The following is a 21,254-nucleotide window of genomic DNA, read 5'->3' on the forward strand; positions in this document are numbered from 1 at the left end:
GGATCACATACAGCTGCTGTGTGTCTCCAAACAGCTGCAACATTTGTCTGAGGAAGATGCAGGAATCTGTTTAGTGTCTGCATATTTGTCTGAAGAGTGCTTAACAAACCATGGGGATGATCAGCACTTTTAAAAAGTACCTTGCTCTGGGCCAACTCCTCCATGTCACACACTGCAGAGGCCTCAATCCGACGTATACTGTGATCTAAACCTAAATATGCATTAAGGATAACATATACAAGTATCCAGCAATACCCAGAAATACACTCACCACTGTGGTAAAAGGGCTCACAGCTGGGCGGGAGGCAGGGAAAAGCCAGGAGTGAGCATTTGTCCAGGCCAGCACACTGTTCCTTGAGCAGCTCTAACCAAAGCCAACCCCACAGACAGAGGAAAGCATCCCAACTATCCCAGCTGGCAAACATAATTTTTTTCCTTTTGACAAAAAAGTAAAATACCATCAATTAAAAAATATTTAAAATATCATTCAACATTTGTTTGGGTTCATTGTTATAGCAGCACTGTGTGGCTGATGGATCCCTGGAGCAAATGAGTCGTTGCTGCTGTAGAAAGGTATTTCTGCCTGGCCATGACTTCCTGCTCTCCTGAGTGTGCTGACAGATCTAATCAGATACTTAATTGTGTTCTTTCAAAAGTGAACTGGAAAGGCATTCAATGACCAGTGAAGACATTTCCAAAGGAAAACACTCACTTTCTCCTGAAAAAAAAATACAAAGGATTACCTCTCTTTGGAACTATGTTATTGAGAATGAATGGCTGTAAATGTGGATTGCAGATGATTTACTCTATATCCCAGGATTTGGGGGATGAGTCATATTACTGTACCAGACAATGGCTTGACAAATAAAAAAAAATCTGCTTCTATTGGGAGAAAGAAATACATAGTGGGGAAAAAGAAAGTGTTCTCCAGCACAATGATAAAAATAAATACATTTTCAAAAGAATTGTAGGACTGAATTTATTTATAGCAGAAAAAGGAAAAAAAAGAAAATGTTTTCATATCTGGATTTTTCATATTTGTTTATGTAGCAACTACATAGCATATACACATTATGTTTGCATTTTACATGTTTGTATGCATACATAACAACAGTACAATTTTGAAAACTTATGTGTTGCCTGGCATGTCCTCAAGCCCTGGATCACTTATGGACAGAAAGAAGGCAAACCCTAGAAAACTGCTTACTTTGGATCTGGCCTCTGACACTCTTTGATGGATAACAGATAAGAGTACCATTTTTAACAGGCCTTCAGCCGAGATAAAAAAACCTATATATTAACTGCCATATTTCTGTGCTACATCAGAGAATGTAAGAGACAGGGTTTGACTGAAAAAAAAAAAATGGCCCCCTTGGCATGTGCTGATATCAAGGAATATTAAGTATTTTCTTCCAGCTCACTGAGCCTTCCCAGATTTAAGGCAGACCAGTATAGCTGTCCACAGCAAGGTAATATGTAGTACAGCCCTTTCAGGAAGAAGCTGAGGAGACAGCCAGCCGGAGGAAAAATGCTGAGCTAAATTCAACACAGTATTACTGTTCATCGCTCTGCTCATTGAAACAGACTTGGAAAGGAAAGTGAATTTAAGCTCTACAGTGTGTGAAGTGTATATTAAATAAGAAGTTGAATCGAGTGACTATTTATTAGAAAGTACAGGAGATTCTGAGTAACACTATGTATCCTAAAACCAGTCTGAGTTGTAGCAATGCCAGTTCAGGCAGCCACTAAAAGCAAAACCTGGGACCTGTGTTTCAAAATGTGAAATTCAGGAAAGGAAAAAAAAAAAAAGGAGGTTAAGATGCTTATAAAAGTAGGGTCCTTAGTATGCAACTACTTGAGTTATTCTTCCCCAGAGTAAAAATTGCTATGTCATTAGAAGTAATAAAGACTTGTGGAAAACTGCCAGCCATGCTTTGCTCAGGGTAAAGAAAAGCAATGCAGAATTATACTCCATCTTTCACCAGATTGCTTCAACTCTTTTACTTAACTAGAAGTCCATCATAATATTACAGAATACTTCAAAAATGTAATTAGTTTCCAGAAATAAATTAGCTAACAGTGAATGAATCAGACTTTTTTTTTCCTGCACACACCAGGCTGATCAATCCTCAGAGATACTTGAACTTGGAAAAGTCACAACTGAAAGCAGTGTTATAGGCTTGTCAGCCCTGTACAATTTTCTCATAATCAGGTCCTGGCTTTCATTCCTTCTTCTTGCTGTCTCCAAATAGATACACGCCCACTGGCACGATACTTGTCTTGCTTTTTCAGGAGCGATGTGGAAGTATAACAGAGTTGTGCCTGGCTGAACTGAGCTTCCAGCTCCCTTTGAAGTCAAGAGAACAGCAGACAGTGTATGTTAGAGTATTTCTTTTATTGCATTTCCCAAACCAGTGCTGCTTGAGAGCTTGCCAATGCTAAGAAGTTGTTAGTTTCTGTACAGGAGAGCAGCAGCTGCTGGGCACATGCCAATTGTTTTAAATATCAACAGCACTGCCACCTGAAGCTATCAAAAACACAGCAGAGTGAAGGAGGAAAATGCTACAAACTCATCTAAACATTTATATCCTGTGCTGCTGTGGGCAGGCTGCAATAATCACATACTCAGCCCTTCAAAACAGGGCTGACAAGAAAGTGACTCCAAACATAGCATAGCCAGGAGCGGGGTGAGTGTAAACTTCCAAGTGATTGTCCCCCTTTGGGGTTTGCTGCTGGTTTTCTACTTTACTATTGCTTTGAAATCCTCTGTGCTGTTACAGCCGAAGCAGTAACCAGCAGTTCGCTTGTTAATGTCACAATTTGGGCCAGCAGTGGAAGCACCAGCTGGTTTGCTTCTGACAAAGGTTGTAAAGAAAGGGCTCTGGGCTGGGAGCACACAGCACTTCAGCTTTGATTTGGAGAGCAGTGAGGATTGCCTTTTGATGCATAACTGCTTCCATCACATGGTACGGGGCCTCCAGCGTACAAAGCTGCATCCATGATTATGGAAGTAAAACCATAGGATGGGCGTAGGACTTTTGCAACACACCTGAAATGTGTTGAAGTTGTCACATCTCCATTACTGCCCAGTGGTTGCAGAGTTCTGCATTTGCTGTTTACCTTGACATATTGGGGCAATAAATACTGAGTTATCAAATGAAATTCTGAAAGATCTGCAGAAAGTAGCTGTATACTTTCATTCTCTTTTCTTCATTCTACTTGCAGTAATGAAGTCATGAAATGGTTACTTTAATCCCACTCCCATTTTGTCCCATCTTGCAAATCAAAGTAAAATGAATAGGAGATCTCACTCTAGAGCACACTTCCTGCACCTTGCACCACTGCTGTCAGACATCATCCTCCACACAGTGCCCATCACCATTTTTCAGTATGAAGTGCTCCAGTCCTGTCTAAATCTAGTCCTTCACACCCACAGAAACTGAAGGAATTTAGCATTGTCTTCCAGCAAGCAGGCACTGGTGCAAGTACTGATGGCAGACAAGCAGTTCCTAAATGTCTCCAAGACCTTTCCACCAGCAGGTGTCACTGAACAAGAGAAAACAGCTGTTTGCAGTACCAGGGGCTCCTTCACACTCCAAGAACTTGCCATAGGAAATCTTGCCATAGGACATGCTGACACCTGAGAACAGGTCCAGGCAGTCACCAGCCTTCCCTGGGGCTGTCCGGGGGACACCAGAGCCTCCACGAGCTGCTAGCATGGGCAAGATGCGTCTAAGACAGGCCCATCTCTGGGGAGCAAAGGCTGCCTGTTGGATCCTGCAGAAATTCCTCCTTCTCATGGTAGGAAACAGTCAAGACCACAGAGTCTCCATTTGGATAAACTGGAAGCAACGCACTAAAGATAGCTCTGAAAAGCCAAGCCCAATTATTTCAATGGCAACTTTTTTCCTGGAGTGCGGGCAGTGGCTGTTGGACCAGCACAGCTACACTCAGATACCAGGCATTTCAGATTTAGGTGCTGAACAGAAAATTTCAGAGCCTGAACATTTCTGGGGCAGGGAGAGTGGCCAAGAGAAGTTTCAGAAAGCATTTATGTGCTCAAACTTAAAGATAGGAAAATGCTACTTACCTGGGACATGCAATTCTTGGGAAAATCCAGATTTAGTTATCTTGCTTCTACTAAGTTTGAAGATGTTATTCTGACTATTTTGGGGTGGGTTTTTTTCAGAAATAAGGTCACATCTTCTATAAGAATTTAAATTATGTGTGTGCCTAATTTGTTTTGATTATCTGTGTTAAGTTATGAAAAATGGATTACACATTCAAAACTCTCCAGAGAGGCTGCAGAGTTTTATGAAGGTACAACGGATATGATGCTGCAAAAGCCAGCTGGTTTACACAATAAAAGATGATCTGAGACGAAAAGAATATTAGTTTTCCTGATCTCAGGCCTATTTTGAAATAATTATTAAAAGGCAGCTCCAACACTGTGTTAGAAAAGTGGATGGATGAGTACCAAAGACATTGTCCTGTCTTTATGAAGGCCTGTTAATAAAAGGAAAATTTTTAAAAGTGAAATATACTACAACCTAAATATCTTCCCATGCAAAAAAAAGTGTTTCAAACTTACAGACAGGCGCTGAGGTGAGGTTGGCTTTATATGTGGACGTCATAATGGTACAAAAGAAATGCTATACAGGGTAGGTGACCCATAGGTTAAGTAGGCCATTCCTTGAATAGGATTAAAAATTGAAGACGATATAGGAAATAAAAAGGGCAATGGGGGTAGAAATGCCATAAGTGAGGGTAGCAAAGCAATAAGAACAGACCATTGATACCCTGTGCACTGTTGACAGCAGCAGGGACAGAGGACTAAAATCCTCACCTGGGGCATAATGGTCCATATCTGTCATGCAGAACTCGAGTGGTGGGGGTGAAGAGTTAGGCCAATAATAATTACAGTGAAGTTTAAGAGAACAAAAAGCCTTTGGACAGGCGGGGTGCAAGGGTGGGCAGTGTGGGGTGTGTCCATCCATGGCTGCACCCCCTTCCTCCAGCCCCTGTCAGAAGGGTGAGTGGGTGCTGCGTGCCCCCAGCCACAGCCCCAGGTTGCACAGTCACAGCTGCTGACCCAGCCAACACACTCATCTCATTCCCAGATGGGTAGCGAAAGCCTTCATGGAGTCACTAACCCAGGAGAGAGAAGGTAAATGTGTGTTTGCATCCCATCCCCCACCATTTTTCATCCCATTTTAGGTAATTTCCAGCCATGAATGTTCAACTAATTAAGAGAAAACAAGACCTGATTTGAATTCCCAAGCTGAGACTGCAGCCTTGTCAGTTTCTTCTGCTGTCAGTAATTCCCGTTTTCTTTTGTGTTTTTTTATTCCTTTATCTAGTTTGAGCTGTCTGCAGGAGGGAAAACAAGCCCACCTAGAGGCTATGTCTGAAGTATTGCCTCTAATAGTCCAGATTCAAGTCTGCTTGTTTACACTAAAACGCACCTGATCTCGTTAAAAAGGCTAACACGTGCTGCAGATAAAACCCTAACTAAAGACCTTAACTCTTTGGAAGTTTGTCTACCTTGGTGTTGAATTTAATGTGTAGTGTCTGAGGTGTGCTGCCAGTGATGGATTCAAGTTGTAATCTCAGCACGGGGGGGGGGTTGTAATCAAGTTGTAATCTCAGTTGAGGTTTTGTCTGCATGTAAATTACTGACAGTGTTAATGGCCATCAGCAAGGAACAAACAATTCTACTCAAAATGCTAGTGCCAGTTTCCTGTCTTTATCACAATCCATTCTTAGGAAAGAGTAGTAAACTGAATAAAAACAGCCTCCCCTCCCCCCCCCCCCCCCCCCCGCCCCATTTATGTAGAAACATTCTTCTTGAAAGCTTTATTCCAATTAAAAGCTTTTTTTTTCCTCTTTGCAGAGAAAAGATGTTCTACCTAGGGATGCATGTGCATTATTAGACTTGCTATTACAGAGTTATTCCATTTAAATAGGAATTTTAGGCACCAGAAATATAATTTCTACATAGAGTTGAACTCCAGAAGTACTGGCCATGTGGTCAGATACACAGCTGGACAGATTTTTGTCTCACAGCACTCACCCTGCTCACTAGCTGGGAATGCTTAAGTCCCTGCCCATCACTAACACTCCCTAGCTTGTGTCACTGATCTGTTGTAATACAAAGGCTCACTGTCTCTCTTCATGGTCCATCAAATTTGAAGGCACCACACTGATACTACTGGAAAAATAACACCCTGCACTAATCCTGCTCACTTTGAGAAGGTTGCTCTCTGGGAGAAAAGACTATTGGCATGGGTATTATGCAACTAAGTAAACCCAACTGCTGTCATTAAGTTGGTAATATTTAAAAATAATAGTCTCCAACAAAAAATAATATGTCCAGAATTTGCTACATCTTACTATATTTTCTATGCAATGTTCACAAAAGATTGCCTGGTTCAGGTAATTAATAGTGATTTGCTGAAAAATGGATTGAAAAGTTGTGTTTTATGGCAACAGTCTGAGTGGATTTCTTTGTGTGATCTGATTTCTCTGTGTGCATTTCAGCACTGCAGTGGCAGCTGAAAGATAGACTGAATTCTTAGGTGGCTGTTTTGGTACCAGCAGCCAGGCAGAATTTATTGCCTGCTGTCATCCATTAAACCATACACATTTAAATAATAGAAAGTACCTGAAGATGATTAGCAGAGTAAATTACCTAAAGTAACGCAGTTAAAATAGTTCTGCAGTAGCTCTACAGCATGTCAGTGTCACTGAGGAGAGTGTTATGAAAAGGAGTGGAGTTAATGAAATGCCACTTCATTGTCAAGTGCTGAAGCACCACAAGCGGAGGACTTGTCAGCACAAACAGTGGTGGTGGTGAAAGGCGAAACAGATGGAATTGCACCGGCAAACAGGACCTAACTGACTGTGCTCTGTGCCACCAGGCAAGGTTAGATGCCACTGAAGTTTCTCATGGTGGCAAAGCACTCCAGGTGACTCTCAAAGCCCCATTTGGCACCTGCAGCGGCCAGAAAAAAGCATGGGGAAAGAGTCATCCATGTCTGCAGTGGGCTTCCCTCTCTCTGGCAGAGTTTTTGGCCAGGATTTCGGACCATATGGGCCCTGTGGAATCCCACAGGCTCCCGTCTGCAAATCTGGCAGTATCAATTTTTTTATACTATTTGCATTGGCTACTTTGTGAAATAAAGTCCATGAAATCATGTTTCTGGGTTTATGCTGTCAGCGAAATACTGAATAATGACACAAACTGCTCCCTCTGTAACAACCTCAGGTTTCTCCAACCCAGCAGACAGTTGACACCTGCTCAAAGCTGACTTGCTTGTCTGGTGGGTAGCAGAAAACTCCCAGTGTGGTAAGGAATGATTTCAGTGCTGTCCCCAAGGGGCTCTCTGAGATTCAGGGAAAACAACAACACAGCCAGACCTTTGAAGGTGTTGGACCATGTTACCATAGCTTCCAGGAAGGGCTCAGAAACCTCTCAAGGAATCTCCCTGTTTAAGCAGCTAAAAATATTTCAACAGTCTGTCCTCTTTCAGAATAAAACTCTCCATCAACTAATGTTTGGGTACATACTTATGAAATGTGCACCACATCCCATCAGGGAGCTGACACAACCTTGTTTTTAGCATGAGAAAATTACTTACACTAACCCAATGTGGTGCAGCACCAGCAAGGAGAAGGATGAGTTCTGCAGGCTGGGAAGGAACCGTCTTGAGCTGGGCTTCAGCAGATTGTTCATTCTACAGATCAATTAAACATTAAATTGTCACAAAATGCAACACTGGCTATGCTATGTAGCCATATTCCTCAGAGCAGAATGGTGTCACTTTAAGACATAAAATTGCATAATTGTGTGCTTACTGTTCTAGCTACAACATTGACAAGCATTATATTTTATCTCCAAGGAAAAGAAAAAACGAGAGAAGTGTTCATAAATTACCCCATCAAATCAGGTAACAAGCAGCAGGAGACAAAGCAAAGAGTCTATTTTATGTACAGTAATGAAGGAAAAGCCAGAATTCCCATGGCCAGCCAAATGTCATTGATGATGAATGCAGGTAATTCTGGGGCAGGTACCCACAAACCAGGCACAGGGATTAAAAGGGCATTCCAAGATAATTAATGTAGTGTTTCATTTGTGCCTTATTTCATTTTCTTCACCTTTCAGCCTTTTTATTTTTTTTAAGTTTTGTTTTTATTGAGCATTTCTGCTCTTTCTATGCCTTGAGGGACTGCTGAGACTGTGAAAAGTGACCACCTTGAAAAACTCAAATTATTTCAGTAAATTATGCACATATATTCTGTAAAGGGTCTGGGGACTTCCTGCTCACTGTAAATAGCATTTCTTGCTTTATTCCTGCAAAGCTTTACTATGCCTAGAAGCAAGAATGCTTTTGTTGTACAAGAGCAAAGTCACTCCTTGAGAAGCTGCTTGGAAACAATAATATTAAACTACAAACCAAAAAACATGTTGCCTTCCTATTTTTAATGAGAGCTTCATTTTTCTTACCTTGCCAAGCCTGCCAAAATGCTCTCAAAATTAAATGTCATTCCTGAGGCCTAGAGATGTTCAGGTTGGGTTAGAGCCAGACCTAAGTGAATCAGAAATTACAATATTTATTTAGTTGTAGAATTAGAAATAGAAATATACGAAATTTTCCAAAACCATCAAAAGTCTTTCCAGAGAGAGCATCAGACTATAGTAGTCAAAGGCAGAATATGGCCAGAGTGTATTTAAACAAAATGCAGAAAAAGCCATAGAGAAAAAAATCAAAGCTTTCCTTGAAACAGACCTTGTTTGATTAAATGCACAGCACGGTTATTTTGGCTTTAATTCATTGTGATGTTGAGATCTGAGTGGTTTAAATCTTAATGCAGATTTTCTATTGATGTGTGTTTACAGAGTTATTCACACCTTTGAGAAGTATTTTCAGGGAGATGGCAAAGTGGCCCCAAATTCAAATGTTTTTGTTACTCCACCTACTCTGTTAGCAAGTGCAAATATATGACCACAGAATCATAGAATCACAGAATGGTTTGAGTGGGAAGGGACCTTAAAGATCAACTAGTTCCACACCCCTCTGCCATGGGCAGGGACACCTTTCACCAGACCAGGTTGTTCAGAGCCCCATCCAGCCTGGCCTTGAACATTCCCAGGGATGGGGCAGCCACAGCTTCTCTGGGCAACCTGTTCCACCACCCTCATAATAAACAATTATTTCCTAATATCTAATCTAAACCTACTCTGTTTCAGCTGAAAGCCACTCCCCCTTGTCCTATCACAAGGTCATCAGCACATGCATGGCCTTCTCCGTGCTTTGCTGCCAAGGCCTGGGTGGGAGCACAATCCAGAGACCAACGTCCCATTCCCGTCTCTGCTGTGGGACCGGGTCAGGATCGTGGTGTGCTCAGGGTGCTGTGTGCATTCACCCAGACAGGAGAGGAACAAGTCAGCACCCTCCTCTGTGGAGGAGCGGAATGAACAGCAGCAGGAAATAAAACATGAAGGAGGCCAGAAGCAGCTGGGAACACTCATCTTCGCTCGTGTCTTTTCACTGCACTGCGAACAAAAGCCTGGCTCCAAGAGAAGGCAAAGCTCACCAATGAGATGTAAAAACATTGATGTTTTCTGAAGGTAAAACCATTTCTAAAATCATCTAGAGTCCTGCACAGGACACTGTTGGCACTGGCACATGACATGGTGGCTCTGCGGGGGCTGCTACCAGGCGAGTGACTGGCATCCCAGAGTTCCTCCTCCGGCTCCAAGAGGCTCCTTGGCTGTATAGACATGTTGGAGGTTTTCATCTCATATCTGTCCCTGCTTGGGCTGAAATGATTTTACAAGTTTTGAAAGCCCCTGTATAACCTTTATCCACAAAAGAGGCTACAACTTCCTCAAGTCCAGCAAATCCATCTATTATTCCCCTTAATATTTCGCAGCAGTCAGCTGGAGGCCCTGTCCCTGCTCTGCTGCGCAGCCTGCTCGATGCCCTCAGTACCACACCGCTTCTTGACACTGCCCTGCATGGCAACATAAATCCATGGGCTATGCTTGAAAGACATAAATCTAGAAAGAAAAGAGACATTATTGAATACCATGGGAGTGCAGAGTTTTAACTCTGTTTTTACACCCCACGTCTCCCAGGCTGTCCTGATTCTATGGCAGAAGAACAGTCTCCAGCAGCTGCAAAGCATCAGCAGATATAGAGCTGCCAGGGCTCTTTCCCCTTCCTGTTTTATGGAGGGATACATAGCTGTGCAGTGAGAAAGCAGAACATTCATCGAGCTACTTTTGCAGAAGAATGAAGACAGCTCTCAGACAAACACTGTAACATCCAAATATTAGCAACTACCACATAACCACTACTCAGGCATGTCTCAGAAATACTCATTTAATATTGATGTTTCAAAAGAAAAGCTGAGGGTCTTTCTGTCACAGAAACAACATTTTTCAGAAGCACACAGCATCCAGAAGCGTGAACTGGAACACACAAGGGGGGTCCCCAGTGCTGCTGGCCAGGGCTGAAGGGTGCTCAGGCTCTGCTGAGTTATGTGTAACACATTAAACTCATCAGGTTCAAGGCAGTGTTCCAAAGCCCCAGGTGAGATGAAGAGCCAGTGCACCAGACATAATGCAAGCCAAGGGCTAGGTGGCTCCTACCCTGGATGCTGCCAGATTAGGTAGCAGTGGAAGCATCATTGTCCTTGACCAGCCCCCTATGAACCATGACAGGAGGAAGGGGATAGCAAACTCTATTTTCCTACGTGGAAAATCAAAGCAGAGTGAGTTACTGAGGCTTACAGGTGAGAAATCTGTGAAATAACTCAAAATGGCCACCCTATCTCTGAACTCTCCATCCTGAGACTGAAGCTGACAGCCACAAGGTCTGACTGTCACACAAGCACACAGGGACAGAAACCACAGCTCTGTGTTCAGTGCTGCCAATTGGTTTGATACAACACTTCATTTATTTTCAGAAACTGAATTTCCTAGGAAGAAATTAGCTATCGAATAGCAAGAAAGGATGATGTTCCCTCCAATCGCTTCTGGAATCTGGAGAACACTTTCTTTTTTATTTTCCCTTTTTTTTACTTTTTTTTAATTACCCTGTCATTGTAGCTCCTTGAAGACTTACTGCTAAATATTTGAAAATCAAGAGCATATCCTTAGACCAGACTCAAATATCTTGTTTGTGCAAGACTGTGAATTACATTGGCCAAATTCCCTCTTTCTGATATAATTCAGCTGACTTTGAGTTACTCACTCATAGCAACATGAATGAGACTAGATTCAGGTTCAGTGCTTCATTTTCCATCCACATCAGAAGTTAACTACCAGCTTTATTCCCTGATCCTCCCGAAAGGGCTGATGATGGTGGTACACAAACAAAGGCGCCTTGACATGCAAAGAGTTGGATATGTTGTTGCTAAACAAACATGCCCATGTTAACTCCGGCCTCATTAAAAATACAAGACAAACATTCATCCCAGGATCCCAGACAGGCAATTGGTTCTAAGCACCAAAAACCACACAAAACACTCCAAAACAAACAGGAAAAAACCCTACTGTAAATCCATGGTAGGTAAACACTCAAAATTATAAACCTCAAAAAAGAACACATCTTTTCTATGTCCTGTCTAGCATGTCTTGAATCTTGGATAAAAAGATTTAAGATTCTTTTTACTCTATCCACTTTTAATAGGAAAATCCAGGTGCAGATGTGGGCTTGATTCCAGTGCCAAGATCCTTGCTGTCTTCAATAAAGTTTAATTCCGTTTAATCCAGAGAAGCAAAGAGCTCTAAGATACCAGCAGTAGAGATTCAGAATCCTAATTAATTTTCTGTTGGTCAGTTGTCACAGAGATTCCCTCAGTTGTCCTTTTGCTAATATGGTTTTAAAAATATTAAATGTAATAAACTGTGGATAACTGCAGATAAATCAGTTGCAATTCTTGGTGAAATAATTAATATTTATATAAGAAAATAGAATATATCCAACCAGAATTATGTTGTCATCTCCTCCCTCCCCTCGCTTCATCCCTGCCCATGAGATTGTTCTATCATTAATAAAGGGATAACCATAAATGTATGGAAACACCACTGGCTGAGCCTGTCTCGCCATATACTGGTGTTTGGGAACTGAAAGCAGCAGCAGATGTTCTCACCCTGACAGCAAATCCACAGGGAGACATGACACAGGGACCTTTCCACCACAGGAGGAGAAACAATTTTGGGTGGTTTATGAAGATGAGCAGTTGATTTGAATTTCATAGAATCACAGAATGGCCTGGGTTGAAAGGGACCTTAAAGATCACCCAGTTTCAAACCCCCTGCCATGGGCAGGGACACCTTCCACTAGCCCCGGTTGCTCAGAGCCCCATCCAGCCTGGCCTTGAACACTTCCTGGGATGAGCCAGTGACACTATTTTCCAGGAAGCAAGTGCAAGCCAGGTTCCCCTCGGCCTGGAAGGAGTAATTGGCAGAGAAGCCATTGATTACTGCACATGCAGCAGCCTCCGCCCTCCCGCAGTCCCACACCGGGGCCACACCCCCAGGCTACCCAGGGTCTGAGTAAGCAGCAGCAAAATGGCCTCAGTGGGACATGCAGTGAAGACACCAAGAAATGCAGCAGCCCAAGATGAGGAAAAGCTAACTGGCACATTAACTATTGTAGCTGGCAGGAGGTCTGGGCGTTTTATAGCCAAATTCTAAGCATAGGGAGAAACAGCCTTTCCTGGGTGGCTGTGCAAGAGGCTGTCCCGAAGGGTTGAAGATGTCTGAAATCCCTCCAGGTTGTGCCTCTCACCCATTTGGGGCGAGCAGCAGCTGGCTGCCTTTATGAGGCTCAAAGCAGGCTCCCAGGGCAGGCAGGGGCTGGCTACGTGCTCAGCACACCCCAAGCAGCTCCTGTGTCCTGGACCCACGCACAGTGATACCAACATTTTCAGAAGCCCTTTGTTTCTAGGAGCACAGACCACACACTGCTTGCTGTATTTCCTTCTGGACTAGGGTGAAATTCTGATTGAGAAAAACACTGACAGGAACTCAGATAATGCATCACAAATTCAATATATTCAATACAAATGAACAAATACCAGAATTTCTGACCTCTAGCCACAATATCACTTTTGTAATATGATGACACCCTACCAAGCTACTTCCTCCTGGTTCAAGAGCCAAATGCTATTTGCTGAAAGCCAGTTCAGTTTGTCTGAACTTAATAAAATATCCTTCTGCAACACAGCATAAGGATTTTCTTCTGAAAGAAATTAATAAACATTTGACAACTTAAACAAACTGAACCCTGCTGAAACCCTTTGAGGCTCAAACATACTGCTTTTTCTTACTTCCCCCCAAATCACAGATTTTAATGAATGGCAGGAGTAGACCATGTTATACAAGGGATTGTTATTAAGTAGATTTGGGGAAATACTAAATGTCCAGTGTCTGCCTGCTCACTAAAACTGTTCCATTGCATTGATGGGTTTCACCAATATCACTTTCACTCCCATTTAAAGATACCTGAGACAAAATGAGTTCCAGTGAAGGTACAAGTGCTGATAGTTATTATATGGTATTCCAAGCCATGAGCAAAGCAAGAACAAGATATTTTATGCACAGGTTGCCTGCAGAGCTGGAAAAAACAGCTGAGACAGTGGCAGTCCCGCAGCCCATGGCTGCAGCCATTCTCTGCCGTGGGGATTTGGATCTTCAGATGATCTTAATTTTCAAATGTTCAGCTCTTGAATTTGCTCCATCTTCTGCTCTCTACCTTTCTCAGAAGGCTGAAGAGAAAGTTTTTTCAAAGATCAAGAGACTACCAATAGTGTCATAATTAATTTGGCAATAATATTCAAACTATTGCAATGTGGTTTTAAAAGAAGTTTTTTATAACGGTTTTCTATGTGAAAACAGAGCCAGTAGCCAAGCAAAAGGCAATTACTGTACAAGCTGATTTCCACTACTGCAGCAAAGAAGCTTAGCAAAAGAGATCACCTTCTCCTTATTTATGTACATTAAATGACACGGTCAAAAATAATAATAATTAAAAAATCAAAAAGCCCATTACATAACTAATTTCAGGAATGATGTTGGGCTGTGAGGTTTTTCTAATAATGCAGTCTTTCACAAAGATGAGTTTTAACCCAGCCTCATGTAAATGCTGAGCTTTTTTTTAATGACCATAGTAGTGGGGCAGCCCCTGAGTGAGGTGACACTTGAGTGCAGTTGGGTTACCCAGGAGTTACTCTAATCACTTAGAATTCTAATTTTAATTAATAAAATAATTCTAATCACTTAGAAAAATGCCTTTAAGACTCCCTTTTCCCAAAAAGAATGGTATCGGTACAGACTGTGAACTTCACTTCTCTCCCTGTCAAAGGGAGGAATTAATCTGTAGGTGACAGAAATAAATGTTTTCAGATTACTGAAACAATTATACACAAGGAGAAAATAATTCATTTTGAGGTTTTACTTAAGAGACAAAACCCATTAAAATATGGTCTTTTCCCCAGTGATGTCTGCAGCACTCTGCCAGAGCTTTCAATGTCAGCAGGGCTGTGCCTCTCTTTCTTGTAAGGAAAGACTCACTCTGTGATGATTACAAATGGAAAGACTGAATAGTACATCCTGCTAAGAAAGTCCCGTGACTGGGAAAAATTCCTCACATCTCCTGCTGCTGCTTTCCCCATCATCATTGGGGCTATTTGATGCCATGGTGGCGCTTGCAGGGCGGCCGGTGCTGCAGGGACAGGCCCTGCTGCTCCCAGCGCCAGGGCCAGAGCTGTAATTGGAAAGAGAAGAGGAGGTTAACACAGACACATCAGAATGGAGGGCTAAAGGCAGCAAGAGACAAACCCTTGCAGTGATGGAGTTATCACAGCTTGGCTCTTTCCCAATTGTAATTTCCTGCAGACATACAGGGAGAGTGGGAAAAATCAACTTGTATGTGTTCCAGTTAAAACCACTGTCATGGTCTGTATGCCTTTCAAGATGAAAAAGTAAACCCCAGAGTATCAGTATCTGAATCCAGGGATGGATTTTCCTCCTAATTGCACAAAACCTCCAGAGCTGCAATTAGTCCTGAGAACATCTCTGTTTTCTTGGTCCCACCTAAGGATTCAGCAGCATTCAATATCAATGCACATTGAGCACCTCACCTCACCATGTTCCGTTTGGGCTCAGTGATAGCAACCCCCCACCCCCCCCGCCCCATGCTGGGGGGAACTGGGATAAGCTCTCAAAGGAGTTATGAATCTCTGTTAAGCTAACTTCCTTCTCTACAGAGTTTTCAAATAATCACTGTTTTAAACATGGTATTTCACCAAGAGTCCTTTGCAGCAATCTAGTGCACTAAAACCTATCACCAGATGAGAATTATCAGCAAAATGCACTGAAGTGCAAGAACCAGGCAACTTAGATGCTTTGAGAGCTGACAGGGAAGAAAAGTGAAGATGCAGATGAGTGAGTGACTTGCCTGGCTCTCAGGGGCCAGAGGTGAAACCGTGAGAAATCAGGTGCTAGGGGAATAAAAGGAAGCACTGAAAATTCCACTGCCTTGACATGTGGGCAAGGTTGACTGAAATGCCTTCTTTCATTTTGATGTCACTTTTCTGGGCAACCGATGTTTATATGTTTAGGAACAGAAGAGTCATAAGAGATAAGACACTGTTTTTTCTCAGGAGGAAACAAGTCTAATTCACAACAGAAATCTTTGTATTTTCACCATAGTGACAAAGTGACTCCTCTCTTTTCATTAACAATATTGTACTTGTCAAGCAAAAGTCAAGTCAATAACTAATAGCTTCTCGAAACATAGGATATTGACATGTGAGGCCTTTGCTTTCAGTTAATGGAAACAGGCCATCATGAGAAAACTTGACTGTACCCTCCTGGTCTCACTCACCTCAGAAACTGATGAAAGACAGCAATCAGGGTGAGTGGGAATTCTGTATGGCAGGCTGAGTCCCTGTGGTCTTGCAGGATAGAAGACAAATTTATTTATTGTATTCTTGCAGCATTTTGCAGCATTTATTTGCAGCATTTTGCCTGCTCCCTATAAATTTACTTTTGTTCATTCATGCTTACCCACTAATAGCCAAAATTTACCACCAAGGCTTATGTAAAGGTTTGCTATAAAGAATTAAAGGTACACATGAAAAAGGGGTAAAACAGTATTTTCCAATTGCTGCAGATATTCCATTCCAGTGCTTCCTAAGAAGAGCCACTTTCAGGCTTATCAAAATGGCATAGAAATGGTTTCATCAGTGTGCTAGTGCTCCTTCAGTCACACTCTGACCTTGGGCAGGTAATTTATCTGCTCTGTGCTTCAGTTTTTCCTTCTACAGAAAGGAAGAATTGAATTTTACCTTATAGGGGCATGGTGTGAAGCTGCAGTTTTAAGGCTGACAGGAGCAGACCTAATAAAGGGAGAAGATACAAGACCCTGAGACAGATCCAGCTCTTGGGTTCATTTCCCAGGACTTTGCCATTACAGTGCAAGGCCAAAAGAATTTATTCTTTTAAAAAAATTTTAAAAATAACAATAGGTAAGTCTTCATGAAAGTTAAACATGAGATTAGCTGCCTGTCAAAGTCATAACATTAAATTTAAAACTTCTAAATTACGAGAGCTTGCAGATCAAAGTGCTACACTGTAGCTCAGACAGAACAGAAATTAAAAGGCGTTTATATCCAACTGCCCTCCTGCCAACCTCTCCCGTGCAGGCTGGGCTCAGCTTCCAGTCAGCAGCTGCAGTGAACACCATGATTTTCTAAGCTGCAACAAACTCTGCTCAGGAACCTGCCAGCAGCTGAGTAGGTCCCTGTGATATCACCTCCACACTGCAGTTGCCACCCCAGCAGAGCTGCAGTCCCTGCCCCACTGTGGCGTGTCCAGAGCACTCCCATCCAGCAGGGATAACAACTGGGGACTGCCAGCACATAAAAATCCAACTGCATTGCTCTGGCCAGCCTGGTCTGTCTGCTCACTGATGGACAGATCAATGCACTCCCCACAGGAAAGGCGAGGGGCAAGAAATATGAACTGGGTTCAATCCAGAGAGACCTTGCTCATGGCAGCTGCTGACTGGGGCCCATACCTCCATCAGGAGCACACGCATATGTCCACTTTCCCACCCTGCAGCCAGGGAAACAAAATGACTCTGGGACATCTGTCAAACCCTTGCCCTCCTCTCTGCTTCTCTGGAGGACTTCTTTTTTGTAGGTTTTATTTCTTGTTTGGCTTCTATTAAAAAAATTCATTGATTAAAGTAAAAAAATGATTAAATCTTCTTTACTTTCTCTAAACACCAAGTCTAGTTCTTGAAACTGCATTTTAAAAGGCAAGAGACCCTCAAGATGGGTCCTGCAGGGGTGGGACATGTCGTCTGACAAGGCAAAGGGCAGCCAAGGGTAGCTGCACATGCCAGAGGGGATGTGGCTCTGGCACAGAGCAGCCAGTGGGACTGCACAGCTTTCCTGCTGCACTTCCGGCAGGGAAGGCTCCTGAAGGGCCCTCCAACAGTGGCTCTTGGGATGTGCAGGGCCACAGATCCAAGCTGTTTGCTGCTCCTCTCGCCATCCCTCTCCTCTCCACTCTCCGGGTGACCAAGTGGATCGTCTGAAACAACTTGTCCCAAAAGATTCATTTATGGCTTTTTCTCAGGCAGCATTGCTTGCTAGATATTATTTCTGGTAATTTGGCCTTTTGGCTGCTTGATATGCCAGAAAATGAACATTTTTCTACTCTTTTTTTCCTGCTTTTGAGTTGTTGTATTTATTCAAGATGAAAGCCAGATGTTACATTACTAAGAGAACCGTCTTTCCTAAAGGGAAACATTCATCAGGGCAGAATCAGACGTTATAGCTTTGCTGTGAATTATTTAAATTCCTTTTTTTTTTTCTTTCTGAACAGGAAATCCAAGAAGATGTATTTGAAAGCAATAATATTGTGACTGCAGAATAAAAGCCATTTACCCTAATCCCTTTAAAAGCTGGTAATAGGGATTTAAAAGTACTGAAGTTTAAAAATGTTTAAATTTGAAGGAAAGACAACTATAAACCCAAAATATTGGGGGAAAAAAAGAATGTTTGGATAATTTATGTAGCAAATACTTTACAAATCCAACAACAGATAAATACTATCAAACCAGCTGGATTTTTTTTTTTTATACCCAGTGGCAACTGTTTTTCCTACCAAGGCTCTTCTCCCAAAGCCAGGGTTTTAGCACGAATGGACCTAAATGATATTTTGCTTTATGCTGAAAAAAGACACATCCTACAGAACATCTCCTCTGATATTGTGCTGGATGGGTACACTGTGATTATTTTCATAGGCAACGTGGGATGGGAGGACTTGGGAACAAGTCATTTGTGCAAAGATCAACTTCCCCATGGTGCTGCCCAGGTGAGTTCTTGGGCTGTTTCTGACACCTGGCTTTGGCACTTGTGGAGCTGTGCTGGCTGTGACTCCTGCTCCAGTGCCGGAGGTGGGAAAGACTCGGTCAGTGCCTATTTTTTCTCTCCTTCTCAAATTTCTCTTCACAATGGCTGGAATGACACCCATAGGAAGAACAGTGGAGAAGGAAAATGCAGTGTTTTCTCCATATTGAAATTCAACAGCAAATAAAAAAACCACTTTTTTGTGGAAAAAAAAATAGACTTTGCAACTGACTGATGGCCACCATATTCCCCTGTGAGCTGGGGCAAGAGCAGCTTTATGCATTGCCCCACCCCTTGACCCTGCTGTTATGGGCATGTTGCTCACACTTACTTGTGATCACCATCCTTTCTAGTGTCAAACATGGCTTTGAAATCTAACTTTAGGAGCATAACTTTTTAAACAAAGATCCAAGCTTTTCACACATCCAAATGAACACTTTGAAAACATCCATCCCATGTATAAGGTATAATCTTTAATATTTAAATAAATTATGTATATATCAGATATTTCTAATACCAAATACTAATAAAAATAATCATAATCCTGAAATCTCACCCAGTTTTGGAAAACCTGTTAAAGTAGTAATGAAATTATCGATGTGTATAGAATGTTATATCTTTATTATTAAATATTTCCATTATGCCATTTCTGGAATATTTTTAGAATTAATATAATCTGTTGTAATGAAAAGAAGAGTACTGGCATAGCTATTTGATAGAATGTGTTCCAGTTGAATGAGCTAATTAGCTTTTAATAATGAGATCCAGCCCATGGACTTACAAAGCAAGCTACTGGAGCCTAATGATTTCAAAAGCTATCACATTTACAAGTTAATGCCGTATAAATTATTCATGAGCATCTTTTAAATAAGTGTAATAAGTTATTTGCAGGGCTAGTGTTGCCTTAAAATGAGGTTCTTCTGAAAAGTGCCTTTAGAAACAGAGCTTTTTTCGTGACCCCATATCCGCCCTGTTATTTGGTATTTTCACATGAAATTGCAGAAGATTGGAAGTTGAAGGTCATTCACCAGCTCAGATTTCCTTCAGCCCACATCTCTGCTAAGCCCTGACAATCCCCATGGTTTAGGAGTGAGCAGAGGCATCAGAGTCACTCAGGGCAGTATTCAGCTTTTCTTATTCCCTCTCTTAATGGCAGATAGTTGCTGCCCATGCCTCCCTCAATACAGAAACCAATTCCAGGGAAACGTCCCAATGTTGAAGCCAGGAGAGCTGCACAGAGGCATCAGCAACACCCTTCTTTGTCACCCAGCCCTGTCTTTCATGGGCAGGTTCTGGCTTATCCAGCAGATTGAGATACCTGCCCCTGAGTGCAAAAGCACCTGTGAAAAGTCAGTAATTTTACAAACTGGAGAAACTTTCCAACACAGGCTTTGTCACTCTCGCCCTGAAAAAAAAGGCAGAGTTTCAGTAGCAAAACGTGAATCAAGCTTACAAAATATACAAAAAAATGGGTCAGGAGGTGGTTCAGGAGATATTCTACAGGTACTTAAGAGTTTTGAGCCTAAAGGAGGAGCACTAATTTAGAGGGAAGGATCTCTAGGGATCTGGGGACTAAGGGCAAGGGAAGGGTTGGCTTGATTTTAAGGTATTTAGGGTATTTATACTCTTTTTGCCATGCTCCTATTGCCACACTTGGCCTGGCTTAATGAATTCCAGTTGCCAACTGAAACAGGACTTCAGGTCAGGGCTTCAGTTTCTATCACCCGGGGATGCTTTTCTTTGGGGTTCAGAATAGTAAAATGGGTTCATCAAGAAATTGATTTGTGAGAATATTTGAAAGTCAAATCTTGTAGTGCACGATCATCTCTGTCAAACATCACTTTTTATGCAAAAAAGAATTTCTCTTCTAGCAGGGATTTTTTATTTATTTTATATACAGGTCATAAATCTACAAGTTCTAATTCTAGTTTAAGACCAACAAACACACAGTAAGATTAAGGCAGGAATGCTTTCCCTGTTTAATTGCCTGTCTGAGTTACATCTTGGCAAAGTTCCCTATGATTTGTTTTCTTATGGATGGTCCTCTAGACATTTTCTCCAATTTGTTATTATGCTTACCAATAGGGGATCTTGGATGACTCAGAAACATCAGTTCCTGTAGAACTTCAGACTTTCAGAACAATCCCTGCCATTCCATTCAGCTGTCATCATTTGGGATTGTTCTGGGTTTGATTTTACTGAGTTTTTGAGTCCCAGCACAATCTCTTCGACCTCAGAAGGAACTATATTGTCCTCCTCATATTTCTTATTTGATCAACTACAACTGGTTTTTTTTTTTTTTGAAGAACAGAGGAAACAGTTTATTTCACAATTGCTCATTGAAAGCCAGAGAGTATTGTATTTTCTCTCAAAAAAGTAACTTAGCAATATTTATTTATCTTGTCAGGAAATAGGACGAGGGAAGATACTTGAACTTTGTTCCTCTTACTCACTGGTTACACAGAGAAGATGTTCAGTACAAATTTGAAGGGGCAGAGGTTCATTAGATGCGTCAAACTTGAAAATCACAGGTGTTTCACTATCAAAGTTCATTTGCACAACCGAAAGAGACAAGCTTGATTCAGAGGATTTCCAGCAAAGCATGTGCCGTTTACCTTGGGGGTCAGCTCAGGAACATGGAGTCACTCCTCAAGGGATGCTAATTATTACCACCAGGCTCTCCAGCTTTCTGTATCCCTTCAAGCTGCATTTTAGCCCTGCTTTCTCCATCATGAGTAGGTAGCAACCACAGCAATCTGTGACAGAAAGGCAGGTATATAGGCACAAATATCCACATGTGCATGACTTTCCCCCCC

General features: G+C 42.0%; 1 long non-coding RNA gene across 1 annotated transcript in view; it reads right to left on the reverse strand.

Annotated features, from left to right (window-relative positions):
- Positions 1-1,022: 1,022 nt before the first annotated feature.
- Positions 1,023-21,254, reverse strand: part of LOC121671160 — a 35,977-nt gene continuing 15,745 nt past the window's right edge. Inside the window, exons 5-8 of the long non-coding RNA XR_006018406.1 lie at positions 21,054-21,194; positions 8,507-8,588; positions 7,641-7,736; positions 1,023-2,347 (exon numbers count right to left, since the gene is read on the reverse strand). This is a non-coding gene — a long non-coding RNA (uncharacterized LOC121671160). The remainder of the gene's footprint in view (positions 2,348-7,640; positions 7,737-8,506; positions 8,589-21,053; positions 21,195-21,254) is intronic.

Source organism: Corvus kubaryi, unplaced genomic scaffold (genome assembly GCF_017639235.1).
Source record: "Corvus kubaryi isolate FWS band 111438036 unplaced genomic scaffold, C.kubaryi_AGA036_p1.0 37397, whole genome shotgun sequence".
Taxonomy (NCBI): Eukaryota; Metazoa; Chordata; class Aves; order Passeriformes; family Corvidae; genus Corvus; species Corvus kubaryi.